The sequence below is a fragment of the Bombina bombina genome, chromosome 2 (assembly GCF_027579735.1).
Source record: "Bombina bombina isolate aBomBom1 chromosome 2, aBomBom1.pri, whole genome shotgun sequence".
Taxonomy (NCBI): Eukaryota; Metazoa; Chordata; class Amphibia; order Anura; family Bombinatoridae; genus Bombina; species Bombina bombina.
In genome coordinates this window covers 875,343,688-875,369,599 of record NC_069500.1, presented here as the reverse complement: position 1 = coordinate 875,369,599, position 25,912 = coordinate 875,343,688, and the positions used below count along the sequence as shown (strand labels likewise).

The 25,912-nt window shown below is 40.9% G+C and overlaps 1 protein-coding gene across 1 annotated transcript in view; it reads right to left on the bottom strand.

The window, feature by feature from the left end:
- PSD3 (pleckstrin and Sec7 domain containing 3) overlaps window positions 1-25,912 on the bottom strand; it is a 1,090,324-nt gene that overhangs the window by 917,160 nt on the left and 147,252 nt on the right. The gene's annotated exons all lie outside the window — the stretch shown is intronic.

Below are 25,912 nucleotides of genomic sequence, written 5' to 3'. Positions count from 1 at the left end.
CTATTTGAAGTTTATTTTTGCAAGAAAAATGTTATGTTAAAGTTTTTTTTATTTTGTATCTAACATGAAGTGTATGACTGTATACACCTGGGCCTTAAAGGGACATGAAAGTAACAAAAAAGACAGTGCAAGCAATTTGTTTTCAAGACTGTTCAATTTATGTCTATTATCAAATTTATATTCACTTTCCTATACTGTCTATCCCAGCTATTAATATCTATTTCATCAGAAAAGTCATTAAACATTCATAATTCAGATAGAGTTTGTCATTTTAAGAGACCTTTTCAATTTGCTTCTCCTATTAAATTCACTTTGTTGCCTTAGTATCCTTTGTTGAAAAGTAGTCTTGGGCATCATTAGCATCCGAATGTGGAAGAAAGCGGCTGCTCACACCCTTCGGCTCTTTTTGGAGCCCGGTTCCTACTTGTGAAAGTGCAAAACGCTAAGATCTGCGCAAATCTAGATATAAGTGTGTGGCAGTGGCACTTTTTCAAAAAGAAATCCGGATCCGAAAAGAGCCGAAGGCCGGGAGCAACCACCTTCTTCCACATTCTGATGCTAATAAAGTTTCCGAATTCCCATACCTATTGAAAAAAATACTGAGTTAGGGCCAGGAACAGAAACGCCCTACCGGAAGCTAACTGGTTATTGGTGGTTACCCACATATGTCTCTTGTCATTGTCTCAGCAGAAGTGTGCAGGTCCCTGTAGTGCATTGCTGGTCTGGAGCTTTTGACTATTTGATTGAATATATGTTTAACCCATTTGCAGAAGTTAAACATCGGGGTGGACTGGACATGGGGGGCTGAGTGGTAACTGCCCCTGTACCACTGATGATGGTCGAATCAGTGCAGGTGCACTGCCCAGCAAACTATTTTTCACATAGGCATGACCATAGGGTATGGCTAGTGTACACAGTATTTCGCCATACAGGAGCATTACATTTAGGGATGACACCACAGCCATGGTTTCCTGGACACTTAAGAGTTACACATGCTGTAGGGTGTGCAGGGAGGAATATGTATTGTGCTGTTCAGCAGCACTATTCATGTGATCTCCAGAGGCCCTGCAGCATGTGTAACTCATAAGTGTCCAGGAAACCATGACTGAGGTGTCATCCCTAATTACAGTCCATTTAAAAAGTGCCCAACCCAACTTTTTACTTAGATTTGTACCCAAACCATTGCAGATAAGAAGGAATCCCATAAAAATAAACAACCATACTTTATTCCTTATGTGTTTTATCTGCAGCATTTTTTGCATATAATATTAAATGTGACATTTTAAAATAGATCGGTTGTACCTGGTTCACTGGGTTGTATTTGTCCCCAAGGCCAAAAAGTGCCAGCCCCCCACTGGTGAAACACATGTTGCTGTAATAAATCACTACAAAATCCTGATGACTGTGTTTATCCTAAACCTTTGATTGCTGTCAATTTTAGCTACTTGTAAATGAATGTGTGCACTGTTCTAAGCAATCACTGTGTAAAATGTAGCCAGGTCAGGCAAACTGCAGAATGGTGGGATTAAGTGGAACATGCTACATTTTAAGAATTATGTTATATCAAAAACAAGCAAAATAGCAAAAAAAAATGTATTAAATAATACAATTATGGAGGATTGCATTTTGAAGGGACATGCAACCCATAATTCTTTCATGATTCAGAAAGAACATACCATTTTATACCAATTTACTTCTATTAACAAATTTGCTATGTTCTCTTAGTATCATTTTTTAAGGAGCAGTAATGCACTACTGGGAGCTAGCTAAAGACATCAAGTGAACCAATGACAAAAGGCATTCACATATATTTATTTATAAAATATTTTACCAGGAAGGATACATTGATAAAGGATAGCAAGCGAACAAAGCAAATTAGATAATAAAAGTCAAATGGGAAGTTATTTAAAAATGTATGTTCTGTCTGAATCATAAAAGAACAATGTGGGTTTCATGTCTTTTTAAGTTTAACATCCCTTTTAAATGCTGTAACTTCCAATGGTGGCGCTGACTTAGTCAAGAAACTTGTGGAAGTCAGCACCACGGTTGGAAAATAATATTTAGTGGTAAAATTGAGAACATTGGGGCAGGCAGTGAGAACAATTAATTGTTTAACCCCTTAACGACGCATGTCGTACACGATACGTCGCACACAACCTGGTCTTTAAAGACCAGTGACGTACCCTGTACGACATTAGGGGTTTAAAGCGGCTGGAAGCGATCCTGCTCGCTTCCAGCCGCTTTCCAGTTATTGCAGTGATGCCTCGATATCGAGGCAGCCTGCAATAACACCCCTTGGCCATCCGATGCAGAGAGAGCCACTCTGTGCGGGCGCGCATGTACAGGAAAGTGGGCGCGGGCGCGTGCACGGGGTGGGAGCGGGAGGGAACGGCTACACTACAGAAATTTTAAAAAAATAAGTGGGATAGAGTGGAATACAAATTATTTTTAAAAATACATCTAAGGGATCTGGGAGGGGGTAGGGGTTGCTCTTTGGCTGGGGGGAAGCTACACTACAGAAAAAAATAATAAATTATAAAAAAAGCATTTTTTTTAGTAAACTGGGTACTGGCAGACAGCTGCCAGTACCCAAGATGGCTACCAATAAGGTAGAGGGGGAGGGTTAGAGAGCTGTTTGGGGGGGAATCAGGGAGGTTGGGGGCTAAGGGGGGATCCTACACATCAGCATATGTAAATATGTTAAAAAATATTAATTTTATTTTTATTTATTTTTTAAATACCTTTTATTTTAGTACTGGCAGACTTTCTGCCAGTACTTAAGATGGCGGGGACAATTGTGGGGTGGGGGAGGGAAGAGAGTTGTTTGGGAGGGATCAGGGGGTGTGATGTGTCAGGTGGGAGGCTGATCTCTACACTAAAGCTAAAATCAACCCTGCAAGCTCCCTACAAGCTACCTAATTAACCCCTTCACTGCTAGACATAATTCACATGTGATGCGCAGCGGTATTTAGCGGCCTTCTACTTATCAAGAAGCAACGCCAAAGCCATATATGTCTGCTATTTCTGAACAATGGGGATCCCAGAGAAGCAGAGAAGAAAAAATGTTAAAAAGTGAAAGTTTTTTTTATTTGATCGCATTTGGCAGGGAAATGGTGGCATGAAATATACCAAAATGGGCCTAGATCAATACTTTGGGTTGTCTACTACACTAAAGCTAAAATTAACCCTAGAAGCTCCCTACATGCTCCCTAATTAACCCCTTCACTGCTGGGCATAATACACGTGTGGTGCGCAATGGTATTTGGCGGCCTTCTAATTACCAAAAAGCAACGCCAAAGCCATATATGTCTGCTATTTCTGAACAAAGGGGATCCCAGAGAAGCGTTTACAACCATTTATGCCATAATTGCACAAGTTGTTTGCAAATAATTTCAGTGACAAACCTAAAGTTTGTGAAAAAATGTGTGAAAAAGTGAACGATTTATTTTATTTGATCGCATTTGGCGGTGAAATGGTGGCATAAAATATACCAAAATGGGCCTAGATCAATTCTTTGGGTTGTCTACTAAAAAAATATATATACATGTGAAGGGTTCCTGACAGATATCAGTGTAACAATGTAACTATCGCTAGTTTTGAAAATAAAATGGTTTGGAAATAGCAAAATGCTACTTGTACTTATTGCCCTATAACTTGCAAAAAAGCAAAGAGCATGTAAACTTTGGGTATTTCTAATCATTAGGTATTTCTAAAAGATTTTGGGGGTCAAAGTTAGAAAAAGTGTGCTTTATTAAATTTTTTAATCATATTTTATTAACATACTTATAGTAAATTATAAGATACTAGTCCTAAAGCCAATGTATACGGGCCATTTTTTACAGTACAGCGGTTCCACCCCTTGCCCTCTCTCTAACCCCCCTCTCTTTTGCTCTCTCCCCCCCTCTCTTTTGCTCTCTCTCTCCCCCTCTCTTCTGCTCTCTCCCCCCTTTCGTTTGCTCTCTCTCTCTACCCTCTCTTTTGCATGCTCTCTCTCTCCCCTCTCTTTTGCTCTCTCTCTTTCTCCCCTCTCTTGTGCTCTTTCTCCCTCTATTTTGCTCTCTCTCTCCTCTCTCTTTTGCTCTCTCTCCCCTCTCTTTTGCTCTCTCCCCCCTCTCTTTTGCTCTCTCTCTCTCCCCCCTCTCTTTTCCTCCCTCTCTTTTGCGCTCTCTCCCCCCACTCTTTTGCGCTCTCCCCCTCTCTTTTGCTCTCTATCTATCCCCCTCTCTTTTGCTCTCTCCCCTCTCTTTTGATGTCTCTCTCCCTCTCTTTTGCTCTCTCTATCCCCCCTCTTTTGCTCGCTCTCTCCCCCTCTCTTTTGCTCTCTCTATCCCCCCTATTTTGCTCTCTCTATCCCTCCTCTTTTGCTCTCTCTCCCCCCCCCTCTCTTTTGCTCTCTCGTTCTCTCCCCTCTCTTTTGCTCTCGTTATCCCCCCTCTTTTGCTCTCTCTCCCCTTTCTTTTGCTCTCTTTCCCCATCTCTTTTGCGCTTTCTCTCCCCCCTCTCTTTTGCTGTCTCTCTCCCTCTCTTTTGCTTTCTCTCTCCCTCTCTTTTGCTCTCCCTATCCCCCCTTTTTTGCTCTCTCTCCCCCCTCTCTTTTGCGCTCTCTCTCTCCCCCTCTCTTTTGCTCTCTCTATCCCCCCTCTTATGCTCTCTCTCCCCTTTCTTTTGCTCTCTTTCCCCCCCCTCTCTTTTGCTGTCTCTCTCCCCCCCTCTCTTTTGCTCTCTCCCCCCTCTCTTTTGCTCTCTCCCCCCTCTCTTTTGCGCTCTCTATCTCTCCCCTCTCTTTTCCCCCCTCTCTTTTGCACGCTCTCTCTCTCCCCTCTCTTTTGCTCTCTCTCTCCCTCTTTTGCTCTCTCTATCCCCCCTCTTTTGCTCTCTATCCCCCCTCTTTTGCTCTCTCTCTACCCTCCTCTCTTTTGCTCTCTCCCCCTCTCTTTTGCTTTTTCTACCCTTTCTTTTGCTGTCTCTCTCCCGCTCTTTTGCTCTCTCTATTCCCCCTCTTTTGCTTTCTCTCTCTCCCCCTCTCTCTTTTGCTCTCTCTCCCCCCTCTCTTTTGCTCTCTCTCTGCCCCCTCTCTTTTGCTCTCTCTCTCTCCCCCTCTCTTTTGCTCTCTCTCTCCTCTCTTTTGCTCTCTCTCCCCTCTCTTTTGTTCTCTCTCCCATCTCTTTTGTTCTCTCTCCCATCTCTTTTGTTCTCTCTCCCCTCTCTTTTGTTCTCTCTCCCCTCTCTTTTGTTCTCTCTCCCCTCTCTTTTGTTCTATCTCCCCCTCTCTTTTCCTCCCTCTCTTTTGCGCTCTCCCCCCACTCTTTTGCACTCCCCCCCTCTCTTTTGCTCTCTCTCTCTATCCCCCTCTCTTTTGCTCTCTCTCCCCCTCTCTTTGTCTGTCTCTCTCCCTCTCTTTTGCTCTCTCTATCCCCCCTCTTTTTCTCGCTCTCTCCCCCCTCTCTTTTGCTGTCTCTCTCCCTCTCTTTTGCTCTCTCTATCCCTACTCTTATGCTCTCTCTCCTGCCTCTCTTTTGGTCTCTCACTCTCTCTCTCTCTCCCCCTCTCTTTTGCTCTCTCTATCCCCTTTCTTTTGTTCTCTCTCCCCTTTCCTTTGCTGTCTCTCTCCCCATCTCTTTTGCTCTCTCTCCCCCTCTCTTTTGCTCGCTCTTTCCCTCCCTCCTCTCTTATGCTCTCTCTCTCCCCCCTCTCTTTTTTGCTCTCTCTCTCTCCCCCATCTCTTTTGCTGTCTCTATCCCCCCTCTTTTGCTCTCTCTCTCCCCTTTCTTTTGCTCTCTTTCCCCCTCTCTTTTGCTGTCTCTCTCCCCTCTCCTTTGCTCTCTCTCACCCTCTCGTATGCTCTCTCTCTCCACCTCTCTTTTGCTCTCTCTCTCCCCCCTCTTTTGCTCTCTCTCTCCCCTCTCTTTTGTTCTCTTTCTCTCCCCCTCTCTTTTGTTCTCTCTCTCTCCCCCTCTCTTTTGTTCTCTCTCTCTTCCCCCTCTCTTTTGCTCTCTCCCCCTCTCTTTTGCTCTTTCTCTATCCCCCTCTCTTTTGCTCTCTCTCCCCCACTCTTTTTCTGCCTCTCTCCCTCTCTTTATCCCTCCTCTTTTGCTCTCTCTCCCCCATCTCTTTTGCTGTCTCTCTCCCTCTCTTTTGCTCTCGCTATCCCTCCTCTTTTGCTCTCTCTATCCCTCCTCTTTTGCTCTCTCTCCCTCCCTCTCTTTTGCTCGCTCTCTCCCCCTATCTTTTGCTCTCTCTATCCCCCCTCTTTTGCTCTCTCTCTCCCCTTTCTTTTGCTCTTTCCCCCTCTATTTTGCTCTCTCTCCCCCTCTTTTTTGCTCTCTCTCTCTCCCTCCTTTTTTATGCTCTGTCTCTCCCCCCTCTCTTTTGCTCTCTCTCTCTCCTCCCTCTCTTTTGCTCTCTCTCTCCCCTTTCTTTTGCACTCTTTCCCCCTCTCTTTTGCTGTCTCTCTACCCCTCTCTTTTGCTCTCTCCCCCTCTCTTTTGCTCTCTCTCTTCCTCCTCTTTTGCTTTCTCTCTCCCCTCTCTTTTGCTCTCTTTCTCCCCCCTCTCTTTTGCTCTCTCTCTATCGCCTCTTTCGCGCTCTCTCTCCCCCTATCTTTTGCTCTCTCCCCCCTCTTTTGCGCTCTTCCCCCTCTTTTGCTCTCTCCCCTTTCTCACCCTCTCTTTTGCTCTATTTCCCCTCTCTTTTGCTCTCTCTCCCCTCTCTTTTGCTCTTCCCCCCCTCTCTTTTGCTGTCTCTCTCCCTCTCTTTTGCTCTCTCTCTCCCCCCTCTCTTTTGCTCTCTTTCTCTCTCTCCCCCTCTCTTTTGCTCTCTCTATCCCCCCTCTCCTTTGCTCTCTCTCTCCCCCCTCTCCTTTGCTCTCTCTCTCCCCCCTCTCTTTTCCTCCCTCTCTTTTGCGCTCTCTCTTCCCCTCCCGTTTGCTCTCTCTCCCTCTCTCTATCCCCCCTCTTTTTGCGCTCTACCCCCCTCTTTTGCTCTCTCTCTCCCCTCCCCTCTTTTGCTCTCTCCCCCCTCTTTTGCTGTCTCTCCCCTCTATTTTGCTGTCTCTCTCCCTCTCTTTTGCTCTCTCTATCCACCCTCTTTTGCTCGCTCTCTCTCCCCCTCTCTCTTTTGCTCTCTCTCTCTCCCCCTCTCTTTTGCTCTCTCCCCCTCTCTTTTGCTCTCTTTATCCCCCTTCTTTTGCTCTCTCTCCCTTTTCTTTTGCTCTCTTTCCACCCTATCTTTTGCTGTCTCTCACCCTCTCTTTTGCTCTCTCTATCTCCCCTCTTTTGCTCTCTCTCTTTCTCCCCTTTCTTTTGTTCTTCCTCCCCCTATCTTTTCCTGTCTTTCTCCCTCTATTTTGCTCTCTCTCTATCCCCCCTCTTTTGAGCTCTCTCATGTCCGCCCGGCCCCGCTCGCTTCACGCACCCCTCACACCTGGTCGGCCCCAGATGCCAGGTCAGTCTGAGACTCGGCTGAGGGCCAAGTGTGTTTGTACTCGCGCAGTCTCTACTGCGCATGACAGCTTCGGACAAACACACTTGGCCTTTTATATTATAGAATGAAGAAAATAATGGTATCTTTAGAAACGGTATATAATATGTGTGGGTACAGTAAATGAGTAAGAGGAAAATTACAGCTAAACACAAACACAGCAGAAATTTAAAAATAGCCCTGGTCCCAAATGGTAAGAAAATTGAAAAGTGTTGTGGTCACTAAGGGGTTAAAAAACTTTCCAATTTACTTCTCTTATCTAGTTTGCGTCACTCTATTTATATACTTTGTTGAAAAGCAAATCTAAATATGCTCAGTTGATGCTGATTGGTGGCTGCACATAGATGCCTAATGTGTTATTGGCGGTCCACCCATGTGCATTGCTATTTTTTCAACAAAGGATACCTAAAGAATTAAGGCCTAGATTTGGAGTTTGGCGTTAGCCGTGAAAACCAGCGTTAGAGGCTCCTAACGCTGGTTTTAGGCTACCTCCGGTATTTGGAGTAACTCAAAATAGGGTCTAACGCTCATTTTTCAGCCGCGACTTTTCCATACCGCAGATCCCCTTACGTCAATTGCGTATCCGATCTTTTCAATGGGATTTTTCTAACTCCGGTATTTAGAGTCGTGTCTGAAGTGAGCGTTAGACATCTAACGACAAAACTCCAGCCGCAGGAAAAAAGTCAGTAGTTAAGAGCTTTCTGGGCTAACGCCGGTTTATAAAGCTCTTAACTACTGTGCTCTAAAGTACACTAACACCCATAAACTACCTATGTACCCCTAAACCGAGGTCCCCCCACATCGCCGCCACTCGATTACATTTTTTAACCCCTAATCTGCCGACCGCCACCTACGTTATACTTATGTACCCCTAATCTGCTGCCCCTAACACCGCCGACCCCTATATTATATTTATTAACCCCTAACCTGCCCCCCACAACGTCGCCGCCAGCTACCTACAATAATTAACCCCTAATCTGCCGACCTCAAAGCACCGCCACCTACTTTATATTTATGTACCCCTAATCTGCTGCCCCTAACACCGCCGACCCCTATATTATATTTATTAACCCCTAATCTGCCCCCCTCAACGTCGCCTCCACCTGTCTACACTTATTAACCCCTAATCTGCCGAGCGGACCGCACCGCTATTATTGTAAAGTTATTAACCCCTAATCCGCCTCACTAACCCTATAATAAATAGTATTAACCCCTAATCTGCCCTCCCTAACATCGCCGACACCTAACTTCAAACATTAACCCCTAATCTGCCGACTGGAGCTCACCGCTATTCTAATAAATGTATTAACCCCTAAAGCTAAGTCTAACCCTAACACTAACACCCCCCTAAATTAAATATAATTTTAATCTAACGAAATTAATTAACTCTTATTAAATAAATTATTCCTATTTAAAGCTAAATACTTACCTGTAAAATAAATCCTAATATAGCTACAATATAAATTATAATTATATTATAGCTATTTTAGGATTAATATTTATTTTACAGGTAACTTTGTATTTATTTTAACCAGGTACAATAGCTATTAAATAGTTAAGAACTATTTAATAGCTAAAATAGTTAAAATAATTACAAAATTACCTGTAAAATAAATCCTAACCTAAGTTACAATTAAACCTAACACTACACTATCAATAAATTAATTAAATAAACTACCTACAATTACCTACAATCAACCTAACACTACACTATCAATAAATTAATTAAATACAATTCCTACAAATAAATACAATTAAATAAACTAGCTAAAGTACAAAAAATAAAAAAGAACTAAGTTACAAAAAATAAAAAAATATTTACAAACATAAGAAAAATATTACAACAATTGTAAACTAATTACACCTACTCTAAGCCCCCTAATAAAATAGCAAAGCCCCCCAAAATAAAAAAATGCCCTACCCTATTCTAAATTACTAAAGTTCAAAGCTCTTTTACCTTACCAGCCCTGAACAGGGCCCTTTGCGGGGCATGCCCCAAGAAGTTCAGCTCTTTTGCCTGTAAAAAAAAAAAACATACAATACCCAAGCCCCCCAACATTACAACCCACCACCCACATACCCCTAATCTAACCCAAACCCCCCTTAAATAAACTTAACACTAAGCCCCTGAAGATCATCCTACCTTGTCTTCACCTCACCGGGTATCACACCGATCCGTCCAGAAGAGCTCCTCCGATGTCCTGATCCAAGCCCAAGCGGGGGGCTGAAGAGGTCCATGATCCGGCTGAAGTCTTCATCCAAGCGGGAGCTGAAGAGGTCCATGATCCGGATGAAGTCTTCATCCAAGCGGGAGCTGAAGAGGTCCATGATCCGGATGAAGTCTTCTATCAACGGCATCTTCAATCTTCTTTCTTCCGGATCCATCTTGCAGACCTCCGACGCGGAACATCCTCTTCTCCCGACGCCTACTAGCCGAATGACGGTTCCTTTAAGGGACGTCATCCAAGATGGCGTCCCTCGAATTCCGATTGGCTGATAGGATTCTATCAGCCAATCGGAATTAAGGTAGGAATATTCTGATTGGCTGATGGAATCAGCCAATCAGAATCAAGTTCAATCCGATTGGCTGATCCAATCAGCCAATCAGATTGAGCTCGCATTCTATTGGCTGTTCCGATCAGCCAATAGAATGCGAGCTCAATCTGATTGGCTGATTGGATCAGCCAATCGGATTGAACTTGATTCTGATTGGCTGATTCCATCAGCCAATCAGAATATTCCTACCTTAATTCCGATTGGCTGATAGAATCCTATCAGCCAATCGGAATTCGAGGGACGCCATCTTGGATGACGTCCCTTAAAGGAACCGTCATTCGGCTAGTAGGCGTCGGGAGAAGAGGATGTTCCGCGTCGGAGGTCTGCAAGATGGATCCGTAAGAAAGAAGATTGAAGATGCCATTGATAGAAGACTTCATCCGGATCATGGACCTCTTCAGCTCCCGCTTGGATGAAGACTTCATCCGGATCATGGACCTCTTCAGCTCCTGCTTGGATGAAGACTTCAGCCGGATCATGGACCTCTTCAGCCCCCCGCTTGGGCTTGGATCAGGACATCGGAGGAGCTCTTCAGGACGGATCGGTGAACCTGGTATGGTGAAGATAAGGTAGGAAGATCTTCAGGGGCTTAGTGTTAGGTTTATTTAAGGGGGGTTTGGGTTAGATTAGGGGTATGTGGGTGGTGGGTTGTAATGTTGGGGGGGGGGTATTGTATGTTTATTTTTTTACAGGCAAAAGAGCTGAATTCTTTGGGGCATGCCCCGCAAAGGGCCCTGTTCAGGGCTGGTAAGGTAAAAGAGCTTTGAACTGTAGTAATTTAGAATAGGGTAGGGCATTTATTATTTTGGCGGTCTTTGTTATTTTATTAGGGGGCTTAGAGTAGGTGTAATTAGTTTAAAATTGTTGTAATATTTTTCTTATGTTTGTAAATATTTTTTTATTTTTTTTAACTTAGTTCTTTTTTATTTTTTGTACTTTAGTTAGTTTATTTCATTGTAGTTATTTGTAGGAATTGTATTTAATTTATTTATTGATAGTGTAGTGTTAGGTTTAATTGTAGGTAATTGTAGGTATTGTATTTAATTAATTTAATGATAGTATAGTGTTAGGTTTAATTGTAACTTAGGTTAGGATTTATTTTACAGGTAATTTTGTAATTATTTTAACTAGGTAGCTATTAAATAGTTCTTAACTATTTAATAGCTATTGTACCTGGTTAAAATAATTACAAAGTTGCCTGTAAAATAAATATTAATCCTAAAATAGCTATAATATAATTATAATTTATATTGTAGCTATATTAGGATTTATTTTACAGGTAAGTATTTAGCTTTAAATAGGAATAATTTATTTAATAAGAGATAATTAATTTTGTTAGATGTAAATTATATTTAATTTAGGGGGGTGTTAGTGTTAGGGTTAGACTTAGCTTTAGGGGTTAATACATTTATTAGAATAGCGGTGAGCTCCAGTCGGCAGATTAGGGGTTAATAATTGAAGTTAGGTGTCGGCGATGTTAGGGAGGGCAGATTAGGGGTTAATACTATTTATTATAGGGTTAGTGAGGCGGATTAGGGGTTAATAACTTTATTATAGTAGCGCTCAGGTCCGGTCGGCAGATTAGGGGTTAATAAGTGTAGGCAGGTGGAGGCGACGTTGTGGGGGGCAGATTAGGGGTTAATAAATATAATATAGGGGTTGGCGATGTTAGGGCAGCAGATTAGGGGTACATAGGGATAATGTAAGTAGGGGCGGTTTACGGAGCGGCAGATTAGGGGTTAATAATAATATGCAGGGGTCAGCGATAGCGGGGGCGGCAGATTACGGGTTAATAAGTGTAAGGTTAGGGGTGTTTAGACTCGGGGTACATGTTAGGGTGTTAGGTGCAGACGTAGGAAGTGTTTCCGCATAGCAAACAATGGGGCTGCGTTAGGAGCTGAACGCGGCTTTTTTGCAGGTGTTAGGTTTTTTTTCAGCTCAAACAGCCCCATTGTTTCCTATGGGAGAATCGTGCACGAGCACGTTTTTGAGGCTGGCCGCTTGCGTAAGCAACTCTGGTATCGAGAGTTGAAGCTGCGTTAAAAATGCTCTACGCTCCTTTTTTGGAGCCTAACGCAGCCTTTATGTGGACTCTCAATACCACAGTTGTTTTTATGGTGCGGCCAGAAAAAAGCCGGTGTTAGTTTTTCGGGTCGTTACCGACAAAACTCCAAATCTAGCCGTAAGGAAATTAGATAATAGAGCTAAATTGTAATGTTGTTTAAAATTGTATTCTCTAGCTGAATCATGAAAGAAAAATGTTGGATTTTTATGTCCCTTTAAACACTATTTGCTAACTCATTTAATTTTTTTTATAGCTGAAGTCTACCATTATGTTCACCTGTGCATGTTGTCTGAATTTATTCTGTCCTGTATCAGATACAAATAAAAAAAAAAAAATATTGCAAATCTTTACAGCTAAGGAATTGTATGCTTTCAAATAAGATAGTGAATTGCCTGCTAAACAAATTGATAAAATGTTTCAATAGTGACATAAAAATCTGCATTTTTCAAAAAAGGTGTAATGAAAAAAACATAAAAAACGTATAATTGTATTGGGAATTAATTGTTTGCATTAGTGATATGTTTACAGCTTCTACTGGTATGGGAACTATACAGTAGGTTTATTTTGATGAGATTCCTATGTCTTTGAAGATCCGGAAATACAAATATGAGAGAGGTTAAACCAAACCCTGCAAATATGTCCCGCTGGAACGTTTGCTGTTTACAAACCAACCTTCAGATCCCAACTCAAAGAATCCAAGGCCCAGCTGTGAGCAGCGCACAAGTATAACGCAACCTCCCAGTAGGGTTGCATACAGTCTGAGATACACTGCTGTAAAGTACTATTGCAAGAATATATGGCTCTGGCAAGCATTTTGTTTGTGCATTTAACTCTTGAAAAAGAGTTTTAACACAGTTTCATTTTGACTTTGCTGTCCCATTTTTTTTTTCATGGTTCAGATAAAGCATACAATTTAAAAAAAAATTCTATATAACTCCTGTTATCAAATTTGCTGTGTTCTCTTGGTGTCATTTGTTAAAGGGACATGAAACCCAAAAATTTTCGCTCATGATTTTAGATAGAACACACAATTTTAAACAACTTTCTAGTTTACTTCCATCATCACATTGCTTCATTCTCTTGGTATAATTTGTTGAAGGAGCAGCAATGCACTACTTGTTTCTAAATGAACACATGGGTGAGCCAATGACAATCGGTAAATATATGCTGCCACCAATCAGCAGCTAGAAACTAGGTTCTTTGCTGCTCCTGAGCTTACCTAGATAAACCTTTCAGCAAAGGATGTCAAGAGAAGGAAGCAAATTAAATAATAGAAGTACATTGGACAGTTGTTTAAAATCATATGCTCTTTTTGAATCCTGAAAAAAAAAATTGGGTTTCATTTCCCTTTAAACTTAGGTAGGCTCATAGAAGCTCAGGAGATTGCAGGTGTCTTTAGCACTCTATGGGGGCGATTTATCAAAGGCTACGCAAACTGTCTATGTGCTTTGCCTGTAACTGCGCCCCAGCTCACCTCAAGAGAAGTGCACGTGTGTGCCTGAATTTATCAAAAAAACATAATTTATGCTTACCTGATAAATTCCTTTCTTCTGTAGTGTGATCAGTCCACGGGTCATCATTACTTGTGGGATATTAACTGCTCCCCTACAGGAAGTGCAAGAGGATTCACCCAGCAGAGTTGCTATATAGCTCCTCCCCTCTACGTCACCTCCAGTCATTCGACCAAGGACCAACGAGAAAGGAGAAGCCAAGGGTGTAGTGGTGACTGGAGTATAATTTAAAAAATATTTACCTGCCTTAAAAAACAGGGCGGGCCGTGGACTGATCACACTACAGAAGAAAGGAATTTATCAGGTAAGCATAAATTATGTTTTCTTCTGTTAAGTGTGATCAGTCCACGGGTCATCATTACTTGTGGGATACCAATACCAAAGCAAAAGTACACGGATGACGGGAGGGATAGGCAGGCTCTTTATACAGAAGGAACCACTGCCTGAAGAACCTTTCTCCCAAAAATAGCCTCCGAGGAAGCAAAAGTGTCAAATTTGTAAAATTTGGAAAAAGTATGAAGCGAAGACCAAGTTGCAGCCTTGCAAATCTGTTCAACAGAGGCCTCATTCTTAAAGGCCCAAGTGGAAGCCACAGCTCTAGTGGAATGAGCTGTAATTCTTTCAGGAGGCTGCTGTCCAGCAGTCTCATAAGCTAAACGAATTATGCTACGAAGCCAAAAAGAGAGAGAGGTAGCAGAAGCTTTTTGACCTCTCCTCTGACCAGAGTAAACGACAAACAGGGAAGACGTTTGTCGAAAATCTTTAGTTGCCTGTAAATAAAATTTAAGGGCACGAACTACATCCAGATTGTGCAAAAGACGTTCCTTCCTCGAAGAAGGATTTGGGCACAAGGATGGAACAACAATCTCCTGATTGATATTCCTGTTAGTGACTACCTTAGGTAAGAACCCAGGCTTAGTACGCAGAACTACCTTATCCGAGTGAAAAATCAAATAAGGAGAATCACAATGTAAGGCTGATAACTCAGAGACTCTTCGAGCCGAGGAAATAGCCATTAAAAATAGAACTTTCCAAGATAACAACTTTATATCAATGGAATGAAGGGGTTCAAACGGAACACCCTGTAAAACGTTAAGAACAAGGTTTAAACTCCATGGTGGAGCCACAGCTTTAAACACAGGTTTAATCCTGGCCAAAGCCTGACAAAAAGCCTGAACGTCTGGAACTTCTGACAGACGCTTGTGTAACAGAATGGACAGAGCTGAGATCTGTCCCTTTAAGGAACTAGCGGATAACCCCTTTTCTAAACCTTCTTGTAGAAAAGACAATATCCTAGGAATCCTAACCTTACTCCAAGAGTAACCTTTGGATTCGCACCAATATAGGTATTTACGCCATATTTTATGGTAAATCTTTCTGGTAACAGGCTTCCTAGCCTGTATTAAGGTATCAATAACTGACTCAGAAAAACCACGCTTTGATAAGATCAAGCGTTCAATTTCCAAGCAGTCAGCTTCAGAGAAGTTAGATTTTGATGTTTGAAAGGACCCTGAATCAGAAGGTCCTGTTTCAGAGGTAACGACCAAGGTGGACAGAATGACATGTCCACCAGATCTGTATACCAAGTCCTGCGTGGCCATGCAGGCGCTATTAGAATCACTGATGCTTTCTCCTGTTTGATTCTGGCAATCAATCGAGGAAGCATCGGGAAAGGTGGAAACACATGAGCCATCCTGAAGGTCCATGGTGCTGTCAAGGCATCTATCAGGACCGCTCCCGGATCCCTGGATCTGGACCCGTAGCGCGGAAGCTTGGCGTTCTGTCGAGACGCCATGAGATCTATCTCTGGTTTGCCCCAACGTCGAAGTATTTGGGCAAAGACCTCTGGATGAAGTTCCCACTCCCCCGGATGAAAAGTCTGACGACTTAAGAAATCCGCCTCCCAGTTCTCCACTCCCGGGATGTGGATTGCAGACAGGTGGCAAGAGTGAGACTCTGCCCAGCGAATTATCTTCGATACTTCCATCATTGCTAGGGAGCTTCTTGTCTCTCCCTGATGGTTGATATAAGCTACAGTCGTGATGTTGTCCGACTGGAACCTGATGAACCCCCGAGTTGCTAACTGGGGCCAAGCCAGAAGAGCATTGAGGACTGCTCTCAATTCCAGAATGTTTATTGGAAGAAGACTCTCCTCCTGATTCCATAGTCCCTGAGCCTTCAGAGAATTCCAGACAGCGCCCCAACCTAGTAGGCTGGCGTCTGTTGTTACAATTGACCAGTCTGGCCTGCTGAATGGCATTCCCCTGGACAGATGTGGCCGATAAAGCCACCATAGAAGAGAATTTCTGGTCTCTTGAATGGAATGAAGGACACGGCATGCACTTTGAAGTTTTGTTAACCTGTCCTCTGTCAGGTAAATCTTCATTTCTACAGAATCTATCAGAGTCCCCAGGAAGGGAACTCTTGTGAGTGGAAAGAGAGAACTTTTCTCTTCGTTCACTTTCCATCCATGCGACCTTAGAAATGCCAGTACTATCTCTGTATGAGATTTGGCAGTTTGAAAGCTTGAAGCTTGTATCAGTATGTCGTCTAAGTACGGAGCTACTGAAATTCCTCGCGGTCTTAGTACCGCCAGAAGAGTGCCCAGAACCTTTGTGAAGATTCTTGGAGCCGTAGCCAGTCCGAATGGAAGAGCTACAAACTGGTAATGCCTGTCTAAAAAGGCAAACCTTAGATACCGGTAATGACTTCTGTGAATCGGTATGTGAAGGTAAGCATCCTTTAAATCCACTGTGGTCAAGTACTGACCCTCTTGGATCATGGGCAAAATTGTTCGAATAGTTTCCATCTTGAACGATGGAACTCTTAGGAATTTGTTTAGGATCTTTAAATCCAAGATTGGCCTGAAGGTTCCCTCTTTTTTGGGAACTACAAACAGATTTGAGTAAAACCCTTGTCCTTGTTCCAACCGCGGAACTGGATGGATCACTCCCATTAATAAAAGATCTTGTACGCAGCGTAGAAACGCTTCCTTCTTTGTTAGGTTTGTTGACAACCTTGACAGATGAAATCTCCCTCTTGGGGGAGAGGATTTGAAGTCCAGAAGGTATCCCTGAGATATGATCTCTAACGCCCAGGGATCCTGAACATCTCTTGCCCAAGCCTGGGCGAAGAGGGAAAGTCTGCCCCCCACTAGATCCGGTCCCGGATCGGGGGCCCTCAATTCATGCTGTCTTAGGGGCAGCAGCAGGTTTTCTGGCCTGTTTGCCCCTGTTCCAGGACTGGTTAGGTTTCCAGCCTTGTCTGTAGCGAGCAACAGCTCCTTCCTGTTTTGGTGCAGAGGAAGTTGATGCTGCTCCTGCTTTGAAATTACGAAAGGAACGAAAATTGGACTGTCTAGCCTTGGCTTTGGCCTTGTCCTGAGGCAGGGCATGACCTTTACCTCCTGTAATGTCATCAATAATCTCTTTCAAGCCGGGCCCGAATAAGGTCTGCCCTTTGAAAGGAATATTAAGCAATTTAGATTTAGACGTAACATCAGCTGACCAGGATTTTAGCCACAGAGCTCTGCGTGCCTGAATGGCGAATCCTGAATTTTTAGCCGCAAGTTTAGTTAAATGTACTATGGCATCTGAAATAAATGAATTAGCTAACTTAAGGAATTTAAGTTTGTGTGTGATGTCATCTAGTGTGGATGATTGAAGTGTCTCTTCCAGAGACTCAAACCAAAATGCTGCTGCAGCCGTGACAGGCGCAATACATGCAAGAGGTTGCAATATAAACCCTTGTTGAACAAACATTTTCTTAAGGTAACCCTCTAATTTTTTATCCATTGGATCTGAAAAAGCACAGCTATCCTCCACTGGGATAGTGGTACGCTTAGCTAAGGTAGAAACTGCTCCCTCCACCTTAGGGACCATTTGCCATAAGTCCCGTGTGGCGGCGTCTATTGGAAACATTTTTCTGAATATAGGAGGGGGTGAGAAAGGCACACCGGGTCTATCCCACTCCTTAGTAACAATGTCAGTAAGTCTCTTAGGTATAGGAAAAACGTCAGTACTCGTCGGTACCGCAAAATATTTATCCAACCTACACATTTTTTCTGGGATTGCAACTGTGTTACAATCATTCAGAGCCGCTAATACCTCCCCTAGTAACACACGGAGGTTCTCAAGCTTAAATTTAAAATTTGAAATGTCTGAGTCCAGATTATTTGGATCAGAACCGTCACCCACAGAATGAAGCTCTCCGTCTTCATGTTCTGCAAACTGTGACGCAGTATCAGACATGGCCCTTGCATTATCAGCGCACTCTGTTCTCATCCCAGAGTGATCACGTTTACCTCTTAGTTCTGGTAGTTTAGCCAAAACTTCAGTCATAACAGTAGCCATATCTTGTAATGTGATTTGTAATGGCCGCCCAGATGCACTCGGCGCTACAATATCACGCACCTCCTGAGCGGGAGATGCAGGTACTGACACGTGAGGCGAGTTAGTCGGCATAACTCTCCCCTCGTTGTTTGGTGAAATATGTTCAATTTGTACAGATTGACTATTTTTTAAAGTAGCATCAATACATTTAGTACATAAATTTCTATTGGGCTCCACTTTGGCATTAACACATATAGCACAGATATCTTCCTCTGAATCAGACATGTTTAACACACTAGCAAATAAACAGCAACTTGGAAATACTTTTCAAAGTAATTTACAAATAATATGAAAACGAACTGTGCCTTTAAGAAGCACGGAAAAATATTATAACAGATAAAATAATTAAGTTATAGCATCAATCTTTGTCAGAATATACAGTTTTAGCAAAGGATTGTTCCCCTCAGCAAATGATAACTAACCCAGGCAGCAGAAAAAAAATACACAAATAAACGTTTTTTATATCACAGTCAATACAATCAGCACAGCTCTGCTGTATGATTACTTCCCTCAAAAAAGACTCTTGAGATCCCTGAACTCTGTAGAGATGAACCGGATCATGCAGGAAGAAAATGAACCTCTGACTGAGTTTTTCTGATGCATAGTGAAAGCACCAAAATGGCCCCTCCCCCACACACATAACAGTGAGAGGGATCAGTGAACTGCTCTAATTTAAATCAAAACTATTGCCAAGTGGAAAAAAAGTGCCCAAAACATTTTTTCACCCAGTACCTCAGAGAAAAAAACGTTTTTACATGCCAGCAAAAAAACATTTTACCTCAATAATTAATTGTCATTTAAAACCTATTGCAAATCCCTGCAAAATAGGTTAAGTCTATGTATACAGTTTAAAAGCCAGAGAAGTACCATTTCCCAGAAAACTGAAGTGTAAAATATACATACATGACAGCCTGATATCAGCTACATCTACTGCATTCAAGGCTGAGTTTACATTATAACGGTATGGCAGGATTTTCTCATCAATTCCATGTCAGAAAATAATAAACTGCTACATACCTCTTTGCAGATTAATCTGCCTGCTGTCCCCTGATCTGAAGTTTACCTCACTCCTCAGATGGCCGAGAAACAGCAATATGATCTTAACTACTCCGGCTAAAATCATAGAAAAACTCAGGTAGATTCTTCTTCAAATTCTACCAGAGAAGGAATAACACACTCCGGTGCTATTATAAAATAACAAACTTTTGATTGAAGATATAAAAACTAAATATATCACCATAGTCCTCTCACACATCCTATCTAGTCGTTGGGTGCAAGAGAATGACTGGGGGTGACGTAGAGGGGAGGAGCTATATAGCAACTCTGCTGGGTGAATCCTCTTGCACTTCCTGTAGGGGAGCAGTTAATATCCCACAAGTAATGATGACCCGTGGACTGATCACACTTAACAGAAGAAAATAGACACAATTTTGAGCGTTTAGTAAAAGGCGAGCTGGGGCGTAACAGATAAATTTCGCCTGTCGGAAAAAGCATTTACTCCCTATTTATCATAGTACATCCCTATAAATATTTACGCCGCCATGTCTTGATTATTAAAGATGCGTTTTTTAGGTATCTATTTTGCGCATATTTACATAGTCATATCTTTTACATTTTGTGCAGTTAGGTACAGTACCTGATTTAATAATGTGTTAACGTTATATTTTCTATTTTTGACATATTTAATAATGTTTCCGTGCTGTTTTTTCCATATGTTCTTCCTTGTTGGTAATTTAAGATCACACAAATCAATATATATATATATAACTTCAATTGGTAAGTCCAGCACCTTTCTTTGTTATTCCAGTGTATATTACAAGATATTTATCATTCCTTGAGTAGTGCGCGTACGCTAGGTGAGGTCTGCCAGCCTCACGTATATAAATATAGTGAAAAACTGATAGCGTCAGCACTTTTTAGTAAAAGTCTCCATTCTTTATTGAGGTAACAAACAAAAGAAAAACAGCAACGTTTCGAGTCAACACAGACCCTTAGTCATGCTATGGATTATGGGAAATCACCTTCTTATATAGCACCTGTATGTTAATAAACTTTAATTACTAGAACACGTCTTGGTTTCCATTTTGGATTTTTTTACCCCTTGACAGGTCAGATTGTTCAACAGTAATCATTATACAAAACATAGTTTTTTTATGATTGCTATACAATTTAACTATATTATATATCTTGTAAACTTAACCTAAAGACTATACATCTGCAAAAGTTGTTTAAAAAAAATTGCTAAATTACAAAATTATAATTGCTTAAAAACAACATTATAAAAACAGGTGAACATCATAGTCTTTGTTTAGACCATCCAGACTGAGGGTTTTTAGATGCTCTCTGTTACCACCTCTCCTTTGCTTAGGTATGTGGTCAATTATTTGGAGTCTTAGCTGACTGACAGAGTGCCCAACATTTAAAAAGTGGGATGATACAGGGAGTGTCATATCCTTACATCTGATGGAAGATTTATGGGCACTAATCCTATCATTGATGGGGTTGATAGTCTCACCCACATAGCCCCGCCCACATGGACACTTAAAGGGCCATGATACCCACATTTTTTCTTTCATGATATAGAAAAACATGCATTTTTAAACATCTTTCTAATTTACTTCTATTATCTAATTTGTTTTATTCTCTTGATATTCTTTGCTGAAAAGCATATCTAGATATGCTCAGTAGCTGCTGATTGGTTGATGCACATAGAAGTCTCATGTGATTGGCTCACCCATGTGCATTGCTTTTTCTTCAAATAAGGATATCTCAAAAATTAAGCAAAATAAATAATAGAAGTAAATTGTAATGTTGTTTAAATTTGTATGTTCTATCTGAATCATGAAAGAAAGATTATGGGTTTAGTGGCCCTTTAAGGATGTATACCACATAATCTGTGTTACATGTACAGAGGCCTTTGATTTCACGTTTTTTGTTATCATTTATCTGTGCTATGTATTTCCCTTTTATCATAGAGTTACTCTGTGCACAATTAAGGCAGGGGTATGATCCTCTATTAGCTGTAGTGACACTCTGTCAGTCAGCTAAGATTCCAAATAATTGACCACATACCTAAGCAAAGGAGAGGGGGTAACAGAGAGTTACTTTAAAAAAAAGGGGAGGTATGGTGGATACAGCATCTAAAAACTCTCAGTCCAGATGGTCTAAACAAAGACTATGATCTTCACCTGTTTTTATAATGTTGTTTTTAAGCAATTATAATTTTGTAATTTAGCAATTTTTTTAAACTACTTTTGCAGATGTATAGTCTTGGGTTAAGTTCACAAGATATATAATATAGTTAAATTGTATAGCAATCATAAAAAAAACTATGTTTTGTATAATGATTACTGTTTAACAATCTGACCTGTTAAGGGGTAAAAAAAATCCAAAATGGAAACCAAGATGTGTTCTAGTAATTAAAGTTAATTAACATACATGTGCTATATAAGAAGGTGATTTCCCATAATCCATAGCATGACTAAGGGTCTGTGTTGACTCGAAACGTTGCTGTTTTTATTTTGTTTGTTACCTCAATAAAGAATGGAGACTTTTACTAAAAAGTGCTGACGCTATCAGTTTTTCACTATATATATATATATATACATATACACACAGGTATATATATATATCTCATTGTCAGTCAAGGCTTATAAAGACCACAACGGCAAGAAAGCTCTTGGTACCCCTATGTGCCTGTGGAAGCGCAAATTTCTGGCAGTATCAGTCTCTTCTTGGTGCTGAGCCTTGGATAAATCAGTTAAAAGAAGAAAGTACTGCATCACAAGCTGTAAAAGAATGTCTGATAATGCTGTTCGCCTATGTATGCATAGCGAAAAATATAGAACACGAAATTTAAGGAGAAATTTCAGTTCCCTATCGGCGCAAAGTAATGATAAACAAGAAACTGGGCGTATTTGTAGGTCAGGCTGTAAAATTACATCTATTTCTAATGTATATTGGTGCACTCCGGAGCGCGCACGTGTGCCTAGACGAATGCAAGCGGAGTGCGAAGAAGTTTATTTTGAGCAATTATAGGTGCAGATTGCTTACATAAATATGGAGATATGATCATATGCGTAATTTTGGGCGCAATTGCGGGCGTATTACTTTGATAAACCGCCCCCTATGACTGCAACAATTTATAATATTGCTACAAACGTTGTTGCAAACACCACTGCCATAGAGTTCTAAAAAAAATGTGCACACTCCTAAGCCTACTTAAGTATGCTTTTAAAGGACACTAAGCAAACAAATTAAATTTGATAATAGAAGGAAACTCAAAAAGTACCTTGCTAATATTACGTCTTTCTGAATCATGAAAGTTTAATTTTGACTTTACTGTCCCTTAAATGTCCGCTCAGAAGCTTCAAATCCTTAAAAAGGACAGTGGGTCAATCAGAAGTGGAATAGACAGGGTAGCTTCCAATGTGTTCAGCTATCTCCCAGTACTGAATTACTGTTTTGCATCTGACTTTAAATATATACTTTACAGTTATGAAATATAGAGTTGCAACAACCAATCGTTATAGTTGTCGACGAATCTCATAATCGATTAGTTGGTTTGCAATTAGTTGGTCTGTGCACGGCCCCAGCTGCTTAACGCCAGTGAGCTCCTGCACAGGGTATTGTGTTTTATGGTTATGTCCTTAGCCTAAAGGACGCCTACAGATGTTTACTTTTCACTTTTTCAGAACACTATAAATTTACAATTACTCTTGGCTTATGTACAACCCAGAAATAATAGGAAACATCATTTGGATTATTTATATTAAATCAGGTGATTTGGGACTATGCGTTGCATTTTATAGTGCCAAGCTTGTTATTTACACCTAGCACCTAGATTGAAGGGAGTTGTTATTTGAACTGATGTGCATTATTATCTGTTTGCACAATTATTAGCAGATTGCTTGATTTTGCTGATTATATGTACTGTATAGATAAATGCGTAAGGTTTTGCCCTGTTATTGGTATAAAGTCCTAAGCGCTTTTGACTTTTTTTATTAGTTTTTTTTTAATATGTACCAGATTCAACCTCTATAAGTATTAAGCCCAGGCTTACTTCGTTGAGAGGCCCTTTGCATTGGTGGAGCTAACAGTTTGGCGAAATTGGCAAAACCCTACTTATGCATCTCAGGTACCTCAACACCATCTGAGCGTCTCTTCTCTGCTGCAAAAAGAGGCAAAATAGCTGCAAAAAGAGAGCCAGCCTTAGCCAGGAGCATGTGGACATTTTTGCATTTCAATGCAAAGTTTCTGAAAGAGTGAATAAGAGAATGTTATAAACAGTGATAGTCTACCTCTTTCTAGTTCTACCTCTTCAAAAAGTTTGTGGTTTTGTTTCTAGTCTACCTGTAAAAATTAAGTTTTTTGTCCAGCCCCGGTAACTGCTGTAATGCAGCCTCTGTCACAAAATCTCTCTTTGACTTCATTGACTGGCAGTTGTTTTAGCCAGTCAGAGCCTCACCATGCGCCCCATGTAAAGTATTGACAGCACACTACCGTGCTTGTAACTCTCACTGCAAGAAGAACTGTGCATGCGCAACTCGCTATGCAGTTTGCGCATCAGAAATAGTAAAACGGCGTAGCGAGTTGTGCAGTTCTTCTTGCAGTCAGAGTTAAAAGCACGGGAGCGTGCTGTCAATACTTTACATGGGGCGCATGGTGAGGCTCTGATTGGCTAAAACAACTGCCAGTCAAGGAAGCCAAAGAGAAATTCTGTGACAGAGGCTGCATTACAGCAGTTACCGGGGCTGGACAAAAACCTTAATTTTTACAGGTAGATTGGAGTTTTTAATTCTAAAAGCAGACTGATATCCCAGGAGCTTTCATTATGTGACTTTATGCTGGAGAATTTACCATCACCTTAATTATAAAAATGTGTTCTGCTGCTTAAAAAATGATCAAACAGTTGTGTTAATGTAAAGTTTTTTAGTCTGAAGTTTATATTTGTAACACTCAGTATGTGGATTTTATTTAAAATATAGGAAAAAATGATTGATTCTTTTTATCCGATTAGTCGATTAATCGAAAAGATAATCGACCGAATAATCGATTATGAAAATAATCGTTAGTTGCAGCCCTAATGAAATGTAAACCTAATATGGTCCTGTGACATTGTAATCATTCAAATATTATTGAAATAGTTATATATTGTCGACTATGATTTTTTTTTCCAAAAAGGCAGACACCAGCATTAACAATAACTATTATATATTAAAACATCACAAGGACCTTTAATGTTTTATAAAACACTACTTAGTATTAACAATTTGTTTGCTACAATTGTTTTTAATAGCCAAACTCCACTCAACAATTGCATTACTTGGATGAGCAAATCAGGACTTGTTACTGTAGAAGAGAAGGATAGCCAATGTCACTTTTACCAAAGTATTTATTGTTTTGCAGTTCCTTATCTGATAACCTCTGCTATTAAGGGCAGACACATTACAGGGTTATGTTGTATTACTAATGCTACAATAAAGCATTTCGAACCCTTATTAACTTGGACTCTTTGAATTGTGCTTTGGATTGACACCGGTATTGAGGTCTTGCTGTGTGATTTGCCGGAGGTGGAAAAAATATAATCTATAGATTCCCATCAACAAGTGCATTGATACATTGTCATGTTCCAGAAACTTTCTGCACACAGACAGCACAGAAATAAAACAGATGCTGAAGACCATACCAGCATACATACCCGCATCAGTCGCATGTTGGTGGTTCCTGCTTGGTGTGTGCAATAGGAACACAGCCTTATGAAAAGGTGAGTTGTAAGTAATATCACTGCAAATCTGGGACTGTTCTTTATTAATTGGAACCGTTAAAGTCTGTTTGTTTATTTATTCATTTCCTCTGGTCTACAGAACAGTAGTTTATAGTGGATGCAGCCTTGAGTGCTAAATTGGGTCTTCTTGCTGTAGGGTGTATGCGGCAGGGTTAGGATTTTGAAGCCTACCATATCTTCATTTTCAGAATAAGTGAGTGAAATAAATAATACAACAAAAGTAAGCTAATTGTTTTCTTCTCATGTAAAGTTATCAAACAACTGTAACACGTGTATAGGTTGTAATCAAGTAATATACTCAGAGGTTCAAGAAGAGATCCTATGCCTTGATACTATGGGCCGCTCTAGTACATTGTGCAAACCCTTGTGTACTTTAGAAAGGTGATAAAAGATGGGAATTTCCTATCAATATGTAATTTAATTTTACCATCATCTAATAGGCTTTTTAACTCTTCCTGAAATCTCACGGTACAGTTGGTAGGTAATATCTGATAGGCATCTTTGTCATTGAGTTGTCTGATTGCCCCTGATATATAGTATTCCAGACCCAATATAACGATACTGCCTCCCTTATCAGATTGTTTTATCACAATAGTATCATTAGACTGCAGTGTTCGGATTTCCTCTCTTTCTGATCTGGATAGAATATGTCGGCCCAGTGATGTATAATGTGATCAAGTCTTCCACTACTCTCTTATGGAAAGTTTCCACATATTTACCTCTCGAGTGTACAGGATAAAGAGTTTGATTTGGGACTAAAATTACTGGATGTTTGAATAAAGTTCTCATATTTAATAGCAGTTTGGTCTCGTAACAAGGATTCCAATTCAAATTAAAGGGACAGTCAACACCAGAATTTTTGTTGTTTAAAAAGATAGATAATCCCTTTATTACCCATTCCCCGGTTTTGCATAACCAACACTGCTATATTAATACACTTTTTACCTCTCTTGGATTACCTTGTATCTAATCATTTTCTGACAGCCCCCTGATCACATGACATTTTATTTATTATCTATTGACTTCCATTTTAGCCAATAAGTGCAGTGTCTGCCACAAGCCATGGGCATGATCACAATGTTATCTATATGGCTCACATGAACTAGCACTGCCCTGTTGTGAA